Source organism: Pan troglodytes, chromosome X (assembly GCF_028858775.2).
Source record: "Pan troglodytes isolate AG18354 chromosome X, NHGRI_mPanTro3-v2.0_pri, whole genome shotgun sequence".
Taxonomy (NCBI): Eukaryota; Metazoa; Chordata; class Mammalia; order Primates; family Hominidae; genus Pan; species Pan troglodytes.
The window spans coordinates 122670662-122686111 of record NC_072421.2 but is presented as its reverse complement, the minus strand read 5'-3'; the positions used below and the strand labels follow the sequence as shown (position 1 = coordinate 122686111).

The window sequence follows — 15450 nt, the reverse complement described above, 5'->3', positions numbered from 1 at the left end:
GAAGGATCTACTCCCATGATCTAAACACCTCGTACCAGGTCCCACCTCCAGCACTAAGGATCAAATCTCAACATGTGACTTGGCAGGGCCAAACCAACCATATCCAAACCATAGTGGAGACACATTTTATAGTCAGTTTTATACCTGTTGAATAAAAGATGCCATGTGGGACGTTGGTAAAAGGACTGAACCAAAAGTGAGAGGACATGAATTCTAATCCTGGCTCTGCCACTAACCACATATATGAGTTTGAAAAAGCCATTTAACCTCTCTGGGCCTTAGTTTCCTAATCTTATAACAGAGTTGTTTGAGAAATAGATGAAATACATATATGATTTTTTTTATAAATTGTAAAGGACAATTTTAATGTAAGAAATTAGGACTACTATAAATTGTTTACACTAGTGGAAACTCTTTGAAATTGTGGGCATTTCGTCTCAAAATGACTGGTATGTTGAGTGAAAATTGAAAAAAAAAAGGAAATTGAATAGTGTTCATTTGAGAGAGTCTATGTGGAATGGGTGAGAATTTCATACTCCTCCAGGTATACTCTTCTATAATTAAGAAATTCTTTGTTAGCAGCATACTTAATATAATCAGTTGAAATTTCAAGTAGACCTTTTAAAAAGCGGACCCCTTTATCTCTTGTGAATTGCACAATGAATGTTCTTATATTCACAACCCTCATCTCCACTTCCAACCCTACCCCACATGTATCTCTTCCATTCATTCATATAAGGACTGCTTTGGATTTGCATGCACATATGTTTGAAGGATAATTTGGCCTAATTTGTTTACAGGAATTACAAGGGTGACCTTTATTCCGCTGTCTCCTTTTTGATTCCCATAACTTCTGGACCTATCAAGGTATGTGCATTTTACACTGAATTTTACTTTGAGAATTGAACACATAGCTACATAATGTGAAAAGAATGGAATGTTTTGGTGATATAGTCAGTTATATTTATTGCATGTCATGTAAATGAAATGCATTGTTTTAAAATTTTTAAAGTATATTTGTCTATTTTACAGATAAGCTTGTGTCTGTACCTCATAATTTTTAGTCTTTGCAAAAACAAATATGCAGGCTGTCTTACATGTCTGAATAATTCTGTGACCTTTTCCACATACAGCTACTCAAATCAGGAGTCTTCTTAACTAATGGGAACATCTGCAGAGTGTGTAGGAACAGCAGTAGCCAGAGAAGATGTTTGCAAAACTATTTAGTAGTTCTTACTGACTACAAAGAAATATTTCTCCATATCAATGGGACAGATAATTCCATTTAGAAAATTTTACTGGCATAAATATTTGCCTCCTGAAATGAATGTTTTGATTCTTTAGTAAAGTCTCATGTAAAATATTTGTATTTACACAGGTATTGCATTCATTTGTTTACCCTTCCGTTCTACCCTCTCTTCATCTACCCATCTATCCATCTATATGTCCAATAAACAGGTATTGAGCAACTTTGGGGCAAAAGTTATTGTGCCTTTTTTCGTGGTAAATGTGCCAATGTAGGTATAATTCAAATGGAGCTTTGAGAGTGTTTGCTTCTCTATAGTCAGTCCACTGTTAGGTGGACTACGTGAGAAAATGTGGCAAGATGAAGGATCTCCCTCACTGGTTTTAATTTTTATTAAAATATTGGTCAATGTTCAGTCCTTAGTAACTAAGGCACAGAAAGCATTGATTTTTTTCCCTTTGCTACCTATATCTTGCAGTGCTATGCATCATTACTCAAATGTGAATTCTCATTTCAAGCTGTAAAAATGTCAAAAGGATGATCTGAATTTGTGGTAAGTCTTTGGCATCACTTGATACTTTCTTTAAGAGTATGTAAAAAAGAAATCTGTAAACTCTCAGAATTTGCATTGCCCTTCTAAAAATATAACACAAATATCTCATTAAGGGTTTCCTTAATTGGGCTCCAATTATTGGATATTATTCTGTATCAGAAATTTAAAACGGATTTGTCAGTTTTGACTATACATGTAGTTCTATTAGCCTTTCTTTCAGAGGTACTATCTTTAAGGGAATACTATTGCCAAAAAGTTCAGGTTACTATAGGAAAAAAAATGTAAGATCATAAAATAAAATGACATTAAAAGATCAACTTACCTAAAAAGTAAATCGAGATTTTTGCATATAATGTCATTTGTGAAAATAATTTTTTTAATTTGGTAATTATGAGTCTGCCAGTTGTGCAATACTAATTGCAAAGTATTTTTCACACTAGGAAAGTTCAAATGTGTGGAAAATGTTAGTCTTACTAAGCTAATGTGAATGAATGGATCAGAATGGAGAGGAAAATGCCTGACAGACCCAAAGAATGCACACTTATAAAAATAATTGGCATTAAATATTTAAAAGTTTCAGAGAGCAGCTAGTTTCCCTCTTTTAGAAAGACAACATGACATAGTAGAAAAGCCCTTGTTTGTCAATCAGAAAGCCTGGGCTCTACTCTCAGTCTTATATTAGTAATACGTTTCTCATCAGGTCACTTCTTCACTCTGAGCGTTGGTTTTCTCAAGTCTATTATAAAAACTTTGGGCTGAACAACTCCAACTGTCTTTCTGTTCAAACATTGTATGATTTTTAGAAAATTCAGGGCTGTTCTCAGATATGCAATATGGAATAAAGATTAGCAATTAAATTGGAATACACACACCATTTAAAAGATTGCTCCTTGTTAAGTGGTTTAGTGAGTTGGTAATAGTATATTTTTCCTTGATTTAAAGCAATTGTGTATTCTAACGCCACTATCACTCACTCACTCCATGCGTACTAGTACTGGCGTTATAATAAATAGTTTCAAGCTGAAGTTTAGCTAGTAGTCTTGAGTCTTCTTCCTTGATAAAAATGCTTCACTTTGGGATGCTGCTGTGCTTCTTCTCTGTCGGTCTGTTGGAGTTCAGCAAACTATGTTTTCACCTTCTTGCATGATGGTCGTTCAAGGTCAAGCATCTCTCTGTACCTTGAAACCATCCAAGTGCGTAACCTGATGACTTCAGACTCCAATGCTTTCAATCTGGCACCTTTCATGAGCATTGAGTTCATATTAAAACATTTAAAATATATTCTCCTTCATCTACATATCACAGCAGTAACAACTTGGGCACAGGACAGTGCCTGAGAACAAATAACCACTTGGAGTTAATGATCTGAGGGGCAGCTGAAGGACCATTGACTCTTCCTAGTCAGTTCTTTGTCCCTATAAAATGCCTACTTCTGAGGTGCCGAGCCTTCAGTAATTTTTCTGTCTCACGTCAGATTAAGTAGTGACCATAAATAATAGCATTTAATACATAATAATGAGATGTGGCAATGCAATAAAATATCAACAATTCTAGTACTGTATTAACATGGCTATTCTGATGAAACCAAAAGAATGAGCAGTAAATGAAGTTCATGAATCATAATATTTTAGAAGAGACTTTCACCTTATTGATTTGAAATGAGATATAAGAAAGAATTCATTTGGTTTAGGGGAGCAGTTCCCTTTCTTTTGCTCTGCATTCCACTGATGAATGATCTAATTTAGAAATAATAAAAAATGCCTCTGACATCTATTTTAAATTGATTTTTAAATAGTGTATGTTCAGCTTTTTCCCCTCTTTTTTAGCAGTAGATTCATTTTTCAAGATATGTACAGCTCTGAACTAAGTTACAAATACAACTCTACAAATGTTCTTTTCCAGAAGAAGCACTTTTTATTTATTTATTACTGTGACAAACATTTATAAGTCTCTACAGTGTGCCAGGCATGGTGCTAGGTGCTGGGGAAACAAAAAGTAATATGGAACATAGTCCTCACTCATAAGCTCATAGTAGAGAGTTGGGGACTGTGCTATACACAGAGAAATAAAATAATCAAGTGTTGTAGGTATGGAGTTTCTACGAATTTACTTGCTCATGGCATTTTTAAAATAAGTTTAAAAGATTCATATATCAAAACCTACTGAGTAAGGCAATGATGTGTGTAATCTAAAATAGCTCTCCACTCAAATCTGCAGTAATCATTGGTTATGGTGGGAGAAATGCCCCCCCACCACCGCCGAAAAGATGTCTGTGTCCTAATCTCTGAAACCTGTGAATATGGCATGTCATGTGAACATGACAAAGAGGAATTAAGATTGCAAATAGAATTAAGGTTACTAATCGGCTGACCTTAAAATAGGGAGATTATCCTGGTTATCTCTGTGGGCCCAATGTAACTACAAGCATCTTTAAAAGTGGAAGAAAAGAGCAAAAGAGAGAAAAACAGAGAGATGGGCCCATGAGAAGAACTTGGCCTGATTTTACTGGCTTTGAAAATGGAGGAATGGGCCATGAGCCAAGGAAGGTGGATGGCCTCCAGAAAGTGGAAAAGTCAAGAACACTGATTCTTTCCTAGAGCCTCCAGGAAAGAATTCAGCCATGCCGATACCCTGATTTTAACCTATCAAGACCCACTTCAGGCTTCTGACCCCTGGATCTCTAAGATAAGTCTGTGTTGTTTTATGCTGTCAATTTTGTGGTAATTTATTACAACAGCAATGGCAAACTAGTACACTGAGGTTTACTCAGTACGGAAAATGTAAGGAGAAGTCTCTAGTTGTTGATCATGATTACTGAAAGGCATTCTTCATGCTGAAATTGGTGCACAGGGTTATTTACCTAGTGACCATTTTTTCCAGATATCCATATCAGGTCCCTCCATCAGAACTACAGCGATTTGTGAGGTCCCTGAAAAACCTGGCAATTCTATCACTCCCACTCCCAATTTCAGAGAGAATTTAGTCCTCCTTCCCTCTCCTTCTGTGGACCACTTGTGCTCCCTCCTCCTATCCCCTTGTCCCATATCCCTCCACATTGATGCCTAGGATACAAGGTTTGTTGATAAGTGAGAAGTAAAAAATTATCTTTTTTTCTTTCATGGGACACCCGCAGCAGGAAGAATGATATAGGCACTAATATCCTGACAGGTTACCCTGGCATGGGTTTCATGACAATCTAAGTGTTGGGTATTAAGTAGAGTGTGAAATTGAAGTTTCAAGCTAGTGGCCGATTGCTCAGGGCCAGTCCTCAGATACGTTTGTTTGCAACCCAGAATGGTTTCTCTCCTCTCTTCTCCTTTTCTTCCTTTTTAAAAATGCTGCAGCTTGAGTGTGTCCTCTTTAATTTTGTAGTAGAGGGTAAGTGCATATGCTTTGGGGTTTAAAACCATGAGAAGATCCAATTCGGCCACATATTGACTGTACAGCTTGGGCAAGTAGATTAAGAATAATCTCTCTAAATCTCAATCTCCTAACCTCTAAGATGAGAATAATAATTATACCTCACAGAGTTGTGACGTTGAAAATGGCATGCAAATAATTCATAAAACACCTTGCACAATGCCTGGCATATAACATAGTGTATGCTCAATAAATATTAGCTATTACTTCTGCCACTATTATTGCTATAGTAAGGGCACAAAGGATGGGCAAACAATTTCATCTGGTAGCGGAATGAGAAGCAGATATCTGGAAACGCTTCGTGGAGGAGGTAATGCTGGTAATACTAGGACCAGGCATGTGAGTGTGGACTGCTGGGGAATAGGGAATGGTAATTTGGTATTGTCAGATGAACAAATGGTAGGGATGAGAATATGTTCTAAGCAAAAGAATAAGTGGCAGAGAAATATCAAATACCCTGGTCTCTTAGGGAAACTGCAATCAGTCTTTACAGGTAGAGGGTCATGTGGAATGTAAGCATGAGAAGAGATAAGCATAGAGAAGTATGCTGGAGACAGATACAGATGGATTTCCCTAGCCTGTATCCTACTAAGGTGGATCTCCTTTTTTCCTGTAGGCCAGTGGTTTTCTAATGTTGCTTGTGAAATTTGAAGTTTGGTTTATTGCCCTCTGAACCTCTTTTTTGCTTAAGGGCAACCCCTGAAACAGCCACCTAGGAACACTGATTATTTTATTTAAATAAATATATATTTTTATTTTTATTTATTATTATTTTTTTAGAGATAGGGTCTCACTGTGTTGCCCACGATGGTCTCAACTCCTCAAGTGATCCTTCTGCTTTGGCCTCCCAAAATTGCTGGGATTACAGGCATGAGCCACCACACCTGGTGGAACATGGTTTAAAAGTCACCGCTCAGCCGAGCACGGTGGCTCACGCTTGTAATCCTAGCACTTTGGGAGGCCAAGGCAGGTGGATTACTTGAGGTCAGGGGTTGAAAAGCAGCCTGGCCAACATGGTGAAACTCCGTCTCTACTAAAAATACAAAAAAAAAAAAAATTAGCCAGGCGTGGTGGTGTGCACCTGTAATCCTAGCTACTCAGGAGGCTGAGGCAGGAGAAACCTGGGAGGCAGGAGGCGGAGGTTGCAGTGAGCCAAGATTGCACCACTGCACTCCAGCCAGGGAGACCAAGCAGGACTCCATCTCAAAAAAAAAAAAAAAAAAAAAAGTCACTGCTCTGGGGAAGGAGGAACTAGAGAAAGACGTCAGTAATCATGTTTGTGATATAGAGGGCCCACCCAGGTGGTAGTATGGAGGATGGATTGGAGGGATCAAATATGAAGACCAATAAACCAGTTAGGAGACTACTGCTAAAAGCTAGATAAGAGATGATGGGGGCAGATGGCAATTACCAATGGTGATAGCAATGAAGAGACAGAGTTGAACAGTGATTCTCAAACTTGAGTGTGCATCAGAATTACTTGGAAGGCTTGTTGAGAAACAAATTGCTGGATCCTACACTTGAGTTTCTGTTTCAGTTGGTCTGAGGTGGGGCCCAAGATTTTGCCTCTCTAACAAGTTCCCAGGGGATGCTGATGCCACTGGTCCAGGCACTACACTTTGAGAACCATGGGATTTGAGATATGCTATGTAGAACTGACAGGCATGGGTCACTTATTAGATATGGGCATAAGGGAAAGGTTTCTGGCTTGAAAGGCTAGTCAGATAGTGATACTATTCAGCATTACTAAAAGCAAGTTTAGGCTGAGTTGAAAAAGAAAATGTTCATAACCCTAGCAAGAGAGGGCAGCTAAAAATCTTTATTATTTTTTTTTTGTAGAGATGGGGTCTCACTTGGTTGCCCAGGCTGGTCTTGAAATTCTGGCCCCAAGCTGTCCTCCTGCCTCAGCCTCCCAAAAGCACCAGGATTAGCACCTGGCCTTTAAAAATCTTTAAACAAGATTTATGATCAGATCCTAGGCTTTCTTCTGGGCAGCTTGATTCTATACTTTTGTACTACTAGCTTCTTTTGCTCCCAGTCCACCCCCATTTATATGCCTTGGTGCCATTCACATTCCTGAAGTGAAATTACAACTCTGGGAGGGGGTAGAATAATGGATTCCATTTTATACCTGTTGAGTTTGGTGAGCTAACAGAATATCTAAGTGAGAAAACCTGAAAAAATAATTCAGGCATTAGTTTTTGTTTATTCGTTTTTAATTTAAAATGAGGTCATTTCCTTATTTCAGGTTGGATATTAACTCTTCTTTGTGCAAAACTGGAGTAGTCAAAATATAGGTCATTTTTTTTTTTTTTTAGGAGATGGGGTCTCACGCTTTCACGCAGGCTGAAGTGAATGGCACAATCATTGTTCACTGCAGCCTTGAACACCTGGGTTCAAGCAATTCTCCTGCTTCAGCCTCCTGAGTGGTTGGGACTATATACATGAGCCACCATGCCAGGCTAGATTGAGCTATCGTGCATATTTGCTGTCAGTCCTATAAGGATTTTTGAGTGTTAAATTTGCTCATAGCTGGCAATCATCCTTTTTATAGTATAGATCAGTGAATCCAAAACATGTTTATTTTAAAATTCCCCTTGAACACCCGTGTGACCTAGCTTTCTCTACATTACTTCCTTACCAAAAAGGAAAAATCAAAGTATGGCAGAATATCCATGTGGGTAAGTAGAGGAGAATAGAAGAGTACCATACAGATTGACCTTTTTCTTCTTTTCTTTCTTTTTTTTTGTAGCTTATTTCAGTAATGGTCAGATATTTCACTGAATCTATCTCTCTAAGGTTGAGAGTAGGCAAAGGAAAGATCTTAAAACAAGATAAAGTACCTACATGCAATGGTGAGATGAGGAATAATATAGGGAATTTTGAGGAGCAGTAGAAGTGAATACTAAACAAAAAGGATTAAATTGATAGACTTGATTTTGTTGCAAGGGGGCAGTTGTACTGGTAAATCAGTCATTTTGGGCACATAGTATATCCTTACAAATATTCTAGCATACTAAAATTATCAATTTACTTGTCAGCTTGCAGTTCCACAAAGCTGTAGAATCATCTTAATATGGGGAGCAAAAATATGATAAGATGGTCAATTATAGTCATTCACTGCCGAAACTTCCTTGAAAAGATACACTTAACTGTATCATTCATTCTCCTTTGAAGGCTGCTCATCTCAGAGACTGATTATGTACTTGTAATTTGTGGATAGGACAGCCACTCATACACTTCCATCTGCAAGGCTCATAAAGAACCTTAACTTGTAGACTCAATTCAGTTTCTTGTAACATTTAGCTCTGATCTTTCGAGGAAAATAAGATGCATTCCTTAGTACTTATTCTTTTATGCCAGAAAAAAATATGGAAGAAAAACAACTACAAAACTAAAAACAAAACCTTGGGATTTTGCTACGTGTTTATAGATAAGCCATGATCTGAAATGCATCCATGTATATCAACAAAAAGTCCAACATTGGATGCTTAGGAAATGGGATCAGAGTTAATAGAAATGGCTCTTGTAGTTTCTTGGAAATCTCACTGAGAAGAAGTTATTCCTTAGGAGTGTTATTTCAGCCCCATGATATTGCTAACTTGAGAGCTGAATGCAGAAATGTGTCTTTTGGGTGAGGCAAAGTCCAGCTTTTTCACAGACCTCCATTTCACCTTAATAAATTTGAAATCACTATTTCTTCAGCTTTACATATTTCCAAAGTATATTGAGAATCACTATATATACTTTTTTTAAAGGTAAAGGAAAATAAAAAACAATGACAAAAATTCTCAAATATGTACAAAGGGACAATATAATCCCATGCCTTGTGGCACCCTATCTGAAGTAGCAAGGGTCTTTTCTATAGTGTAGATGTTGAGCTGGTGACCATCAAATATTGTCCTGTTTTCATTCAATGTCTGACATATGTCAGATGAAACTGTTCAACTCATATGACTTTAAATAGCTGTTTTCTGTGAATGCATCAGCTACTTATTTTGTCCCAGACTCATCTGTACTACTGCACATAAAATTTAGTTTTAAAATGTACACTTCAAGTGACATAGCTGAATGTCACTGTGTGTAATAGATCACTGGTTTTGTTCTCGTCTTATTTGCAAAATGCTCACCTAGTTAAATGGTATGGCTATAATATGTAAACCTTTAGGTGTATGATGTAAACCTTCAATAAGTTAATATCAATAATACAAATTTTCAATGCCTTTCTTAATTTTGTTTAATTTTACACCTGTGTTCAAAAACACCCTGATTAATGCTTTAATATTTTGTATATGGTGTATGAACACAGAATAAAAGATGCACTTATGTACATGCCTGATCCAAGCTTACATCTACATACTGTAAAATGTGAGTGCCAGCTGAGTACCAGTTTGCACCAAGTTTATAGTTTTAATCATAAAAAAGTACATGAAGTTATTATTCATCTTATTGCTGAACAGTAGTTTGAAAAGGCGGAGGGAGAAGCTCTAAGAAAATCCTTTAGTAATTCTAAGAAAGGCTGGTTTTCAGTTAAGTACATTTTTGTAAGTCATTTTGTCATTTGGTAAACACACAATGATTATGCCTTCAGACAGATAAAATATTTATTAGAAAGATAAATGTGGAAATCACAATAGTATTAAAGAATACCATGGGAGTGGGAAGCCTGTCAAGAATGTTCTGACCCCAGGAAAAAGAAATCAGAATTGCCATAGAGAGGGACCATAGAATGAAAACTTTTTAAAAGGTTATTTCCATAAAGTCTGAGAAAATCTTGGCCTCCATTAAGATTTTTGTCCCTGAGAGCCTAAACTGTAAGTGTGGTAACTGCTTTGTCTGCAGAATAAAAAAGGAGATCTTCGCTTAATCATTATCCTGGGAGTTGAACATCCTGCTAACATTTGAATAAAAATGCCTACTTCATTACTGATGGGAACACAGAGTTCTGTGTACCAAATGATTTACAGTAGAGCTTACTAACAGGGCTATCTTACAAATGAATGGGCTTTTTAAAGAATAATACAAGTTGTTAATGTGTATAGTATCAAATGAAATATATAATGCCCACAAATTCTAAAAAGTCTACCAAGTGAGTGCTGGCTGTTAGAAAAATATAGTCCTATTATACATTTAGGTAAAATGGAAAGTGATGACATAGAAAACAGAATTCTGATGTGTTGACAATACCATCAGTGTTTTTCCTCTAGTAAAATATCTTAAAATGATGGGAAACAGAACTATGAAATAACCAAGCTGCAGAGGACCTTGAGAAATCATTTGCCCTAGGCTTTTGCTTTCAAATATGTGAATGTCTACACAAAGGGTAAGCAAGTAATGTCGTTAGCGCTATGAATACCAAATTCTTTATGTAGCAAATATATACAGCATTTAACTATGAATACCAAATTCTTTATTTAGCAAATATATACAGCATTTAACTCTGTGCCAGGCACTGCGCTAAGCACTCTACAATAGTAACTGGACACATTTGTCATGGTATTGCTTTTTTCCCCCTTCTACCCCTTTTTCCCCTCCCCTTATTTTTTCTCTACACATCTTTTCCTGTTTCCTTTTTCTGCTATGTGGCCCTCCTTAGTATTGTTCCAGACTTCTTGGGGTCCTCCAGTATAATGAGGTTACTGAACTCTAGTGTAAGCCCTTTATTCTCATTGCTTTTGAGAATGTCATGGAATTCATGTCAAATTTGTTATAGAAATCAAAGTAGATTATTTTATCATTTTGCTTTCATCTCTATGACTTGTCATTTTATGATAGAAATAAGTGTTCTCGAATAATTTGGTATCCACATGGCATGCACTGATAGTTACTTCCGGTGTCATAATATCACTTATTTAATAATAATATTTTTTGGATAAGACTAAAATTATAAAGAGGACTGTGTATAGAATATTTTTAAAATAATACTTTCTCATATTAAATTTCCAGTTTGCCAAACCACATGAGAATCTTCTCTTCTGCCTCATTCCTGAAAGGGTGAATATGCTTTCTTCATTTTGTATTTTCTCATCTCATTCTTGAGTTTGTGTTTTTTAATCTTATAAACTTAGTAGGTCTTTAGCAAAAACTGCTAACCTTGCTCTTTCCACTTATCTCTTGAGGACATAGATAATCTTAGGTGACTGACATAGTTGTTATTTTAAATTATAGTAGACAGTTCAGTTTTCAAGCCACTCTATTCCTTATGTAGACTTCTCTGTGTGTTGCTCATTGACTTGTGTGTGCGCATGTGTATGATCTAGCAAGTTATGAGCAATTACTGTGTGCCAAGTACTACGCTATTCATTTTAAAGTGTTATCTCATTTAATTTCCACAATAACTTTATGAAGGTTGCACAGTTATCATCTCCAATTTGCAAGTTTAGAACACTGAGGCCAAGGGCAGTTAAAGTAATTTGAATAACGTTACACAGTAAGTAAGTGGTAAGGCAAGTATTCAGGGTATTCAGCTACTATTCCCTTGAGTCTTCATTTGTTACTAACTCTGTTAACAGCATAATTCTGGTTTCTTTAAATCTGATCTGTTTTCTCTTGTTTAGACGTTTAGGACTTCTTAAGTTGACGTATCTGAATCTTGGATTGGGCCTTTAGATATGGCAGATGAATTTTAGACTCCTGCTCAAAAAATGTTTTTATTGTGGAATACCTCAACTAAAGGATTCTAATGTGACCCCACTAAAACATGAGTCTGGTAGATATATTTTGCAATAGAAAGGGCCACAATATAGTGAATCAGTTTAACTCCATTTTCTGGTATGCCCTAATCCTTTGCTTACCCATATCACCATTCCAAGATGAACCAATTTCTCTTTGTCTGATATCAGTGCTGTTTACTTCCCATGAAGCCTCCTTGAGTAAAGAACATGGACATTTCTTCCTGGCTTATTTTCTATTTCTTACACTCAAACTGTGAATGTACTTGAGATCCATTATTTGTTTTTCTCCCTCTACCTTTTTATCCTTGGGGGTTTCATCTACCTTTATAACTCTAACTGCTATTTCTTATATAAATAATTTTTAAAATATTTCTTACACTATGGTCCCATGTCTCCAACCTCTTGCCACACATGTACAATTGGATATTCTGCTGATATCTGAAACTCATTGTGTTTCTAACAGTGAGCACATCATATTTCCGAGGTTGGATCCCCTGTCCAACTTCCCAGTTTCTGTTGATGATACCATCATTCTTCCAGCTACCCTTGAGGCTTAAAACCTTGAGGCTTTCTTTTCTTTCTTCTTGTACTTTGCTCTCCATATCTAACCAGTCATTAGGTTCCATCATTGCTTCATAATGTCCTTTATTTCCATCCTTTATTTTCTGTACCACTGCCATGAGCTTATCTCTACTTTAGACAGTTTAACATCTTACTCATTAATCGCCCTCTAAAGCTTAGTATGTGGCCTTGCCCATAGCAGGGATTCAGAGTATTTTGGTTTTGTGATTGAGGTGCAGGTTACCTCCTGCCTCCAGCAACAATGAGCACTTTTGGAACCCAGCCTTTTTGAGTTTATCTTTCTTGCATGTGTGCATCCATCTCTTTGGTAGCCAGATATATACCAATATTCTTTTCAGGTGTATATATTTTTATCAGACTCAGTGTTATATACATGTCTTTCATGAGCTACAAGAGGGAAGGGGACTGAAATTGATCCAGAATTAATGAGTTCCAATGCTTTAAAAGGACAATCAGGGCATTTTATCTAGTGAGGGTGAGACAATAAGCTCCATGGCAATGGAGACTATGTAGGCTTTAACACTGATGGATTCCCAGGACCTAGCACTATACTTAGCACTAGTAGTATTTAATGAATATATGTTGAATGAATTAATGAATAAGCACCAGTGATAGTGACAACTGTGCTGTCCCAAAAGAGGAGAACAAAAGTCTCCTGATGACTTGCCTCATTCACTTTAATATATTAAACTGGGGAGATTGCACCTAATATGCTGAGATTTTTCCACATGGCCATATATTTAAGGCAATAATTGAATCTTTAAGAAAAATTTATGTTCATACTAAATTATATTTCTCGTGGGATAACATGACATGATTCTACTTGGACACCACAAATTATATTGATAGGGTGAAATGTGTTTTCATGTCTGTTTATAAAATGTGGAATATTATTGAATTACTTAAAGTGTTGTGTTTGAGATGAGCTTAGGCTGGTTTCTTTGGGTTTGACACATTTCAGTCTGTCATCCTGTCCTTAGAGATGTTGAAAATTAAATGGGGATACTTAAATAATTTAATTTATAAGCTTGCTTACAGCTATGTGGTTTATCAAGCCAGATGTCGGCACCCTCAGTTTCTTGCAGTTGAGATGCTTCCAGAATATAAATTAAAATTGGTTCTGCATGTCAAGAATTAGCATGTAAAAAAGGAAGAAACTTCTTTCTCAAATAGCCAATATTTGTGTAGTATTTGCTGGGCAGTGCCATTTTTTTTAACCATTAGCCAATTTTAAGAAAGAGTATAATTCATTCATAAAATAAGCTTAACTATATTTCGGGGAAAATCCTATTCCATGTACATATGATGACGTAACTCACATCTTTATAACACAAAGTCTATAATAGATATGTTATTCTAGTTTCACGCCTCCCTCTCTCCAGAAGTCATTTTCTGCTGTTTTTCAAATGCAGTAGATTTACTCAAGTTTTTATGGTTACACCGCCAACATTTCCAGTTCCTTTTTTAAAAAATTGGTCTAGACAATATTTTAACAGGACGTTTTTCCTAGTGAGAAATTATGCATCTGAGCTCTTCTTCCCCCACATAAATGGAAAATAAACAACAGCTTCTATGTAATTTAAGCAAGGCTGTGGGAGACAACTTGAGGTGATAGGAACAATGCAGGATTGCCCACATTCACCGTGGGACCTTGGGCAAGTCAATTGCTCTATCTGGGTTTGTTTCTTCTCGTTTAAAATGGGGGGGTGAGGTTGAATCATCTCTCAGTTTCATTGCATGCTCTAGAATTCTTTGAGATGTTGTAAAGTCTTAGGCCACCTCTCTTTCCAGGTTCTTTGCAGTATTAAGCTCTTTCTATTCTTTAAGGCCCGTGAAACATTCCAAGGTTCATGATTCCAACTTGACTTTCTCATTTTTAAAAGTCCTAACAGCATTTTTATAGTCAGATTGCAGTATTTAGCATGTTTATACTGTATAATTATGCTTGTCTAATTCTCTTTATCTAGCTCTCTAAGTGTTTTCTTGTCCACTAAAATTATCTTTCCAACTGGATTACAAGAATCTTGAATACAGGAACTATGCCTTTTACTTCTATTTTCTTCATGGAATCTGTTATATTCTAAAGTAGGTAAAATTATCAATTGATTTGGATTAGATTATAATCACTTATCACCTGGGTTGAAAGAACTTGAAGTATGAACAAAGACAGCCTCTTTTTATGGTATATTGAGGCTTCCTGTCTTAGTCTGTTTCAACTGCTGTAGCAAATAGGCCATAAACTATATGGCTTATAAACAACAGAAATTTATTTCTCATAGTTCTGGAGGCTGGGAATTCCAACGCCAAGGCACTGGCACATTCAGTGTCTGGTGAGGGCTGACTTCTTGGTTCATAAAGAGCCAGCTTTCTGGTGACTTGACAGTGATGTGACTTCTCATTGTATTCTCACATGCTGGAAGAGGTGAGGGTCTCTCTAGGGCCTCTTTTATAAGGGCACTAATCCCATTTATGAGGACTCTGCCCTCATCACCTAATCACCTCCTGAAGGCTCTACCTCCTAATACTATCACATTGAGTGTTAGGATTTCAACATACGAATTTAGAGTGGGGGCAGGGGACACAAACATTCAGACCATAGCACCTCCTCTGAAATTATGAATAATTTCCTCTAGATCCCTTAAATTGAATTAATATTACAATGAAAAATACTTTTTCTGGGTCTTTAGATCTCGGGGTATAATTTATGTGAAGCAAGTCCTTGTTTGACAGGAAGGTGTTACTTTGGTTATTTTTTTTTTCTGGACCTTTAATATCAACTTTCCAATATAATTCAGCCAAAATAAATTGAGCACACATTATATGTTAAAAATTGTGATAGACTCTGTGGTGAGTTGGAGGGAAAGTGGTGTGTGTAAAGATTGGTAGAAAATAATTTTTGCCCTGACTGCTTCACAGTGAGGAATTTGGGATATAATAGATACAAAAACCAACAAACAAAATAACTCCTACAATAT

General features: G+C 36.5%; 1 protein-coding gene across 7 annotated transcripts in view; it reads left to right on the top strand.

Annotated features, from left to right (window-relative positions):
* The window catches only part of TENM1 (teneurin transmembrane protein 1), an 824537-nt gene that overhangs the window by 17878 nt on the left and 791209 nt on the right, over window positions 1–15450 (top strand). For 5 of the 7 annotated variants that reach the window (XM_016942761.3, XM_063804361.1, XM_054676475.1 and 2 more), the window contains exon 2: window positions 801–867. The gene's annotated coding sequence lies outside the window, so the exon portion shown is untranslated. Of the gene's footprint in view, window positions 1–800; window positions 868–1724; window positions 1800–15450 lie in introns of all 7 variants that reach the window. The other 2 variants (XM_016942759.3, XM_054676472.1) reach the window with 1 other exon arrangement.